This window comes from Mandrillus leucophaeus, unplaced genomic scaffold (genome assembly GCF_000951045.1).
Source record: "Mandrillus leucophaeus isolate KB7577 unplaced genomic scaffold, Mleu.le_1.0 Scaffold143, whole genome shotgun sequence".
In the NCBI taxonomy this organism is placed as follows: Eukaryota; Metazoa; Chordata; class Mammalia; order Primates; family Cercopithecidae; genus Mandrillus; species Mandrillus leucophaeus.
The window spans coordinates 1,460,142-1,460,946 of record NW_012101399.1 but is presented as its reverse complement, the minus strand read 5'-3'; positions in this window follow the sequence as shown (position 1 = coordinate 1,460,946).

Genomic DNA, 805 nt, shown 5'->3' with positions numbered 1-805 from the left:
GTTAATGAATATAAGGCCTCAGATAATAAACTAGCCACTCTCATTATCGGTTGCTTTGTTAGAGAGAAAAAAGATCTCTAGAGTAGTTCACCTTCGTAAGCTCCAACCCCCTGCAACTTAGCGATGAGAAATAATATACTGCCCTGTCTAGTCACAGAAGATCCAAGAAATTAAATCCTATGAGTCGTTCAGAAAAGGGTGAGGTGAAACACAGACTGTTTTTCCTCCACTCTCACCCCACAATCAACATAAAAAGACTTCTGTCACCAAATGTGTGTGTGTGTGTTTTTCTCCACGCACAAAGCAAGCATTCAATTCTGCAGCTGGGTGTCCTCTAACTCAATTCCAGCACTATCTAACTGGAGGTAGCGTCAGAACTCACAGTTTGAAGGCTCAGTCCTGCAAGACTCCCCTCCCCCCGCCGCCACTGCCCGCCTTTCAATGCCAATTGCAAGCCCAGGTTGTTTCATCTCTGGTTTTGACTGGCTATAAATCGGGATTCCTGCCATGCCCTCCTTGGGTTTAATTAATTTGCTAGAGTGGCTCACAGAACTCAGGGAGACACTTAAGTTTGTAAATTATTTATTTTAGTAAATAGTTTATTGTCGTAGTTTATTTAGAAAGAAAATAGTCTATTATAAAGGATACTACAAAGAATACAGAGGAAGAACTGGATAGTGCAAGGTACAGGGGAAGGGGCTTGGGAGCTCTCATAACCTTCCCAGGCGTGCCAACCCCAGGAACCTCCATGTGTTCCACTATCTGGAAGATCTCCAAACCCAGTCCTTCGAGGTTTTTATGGAGG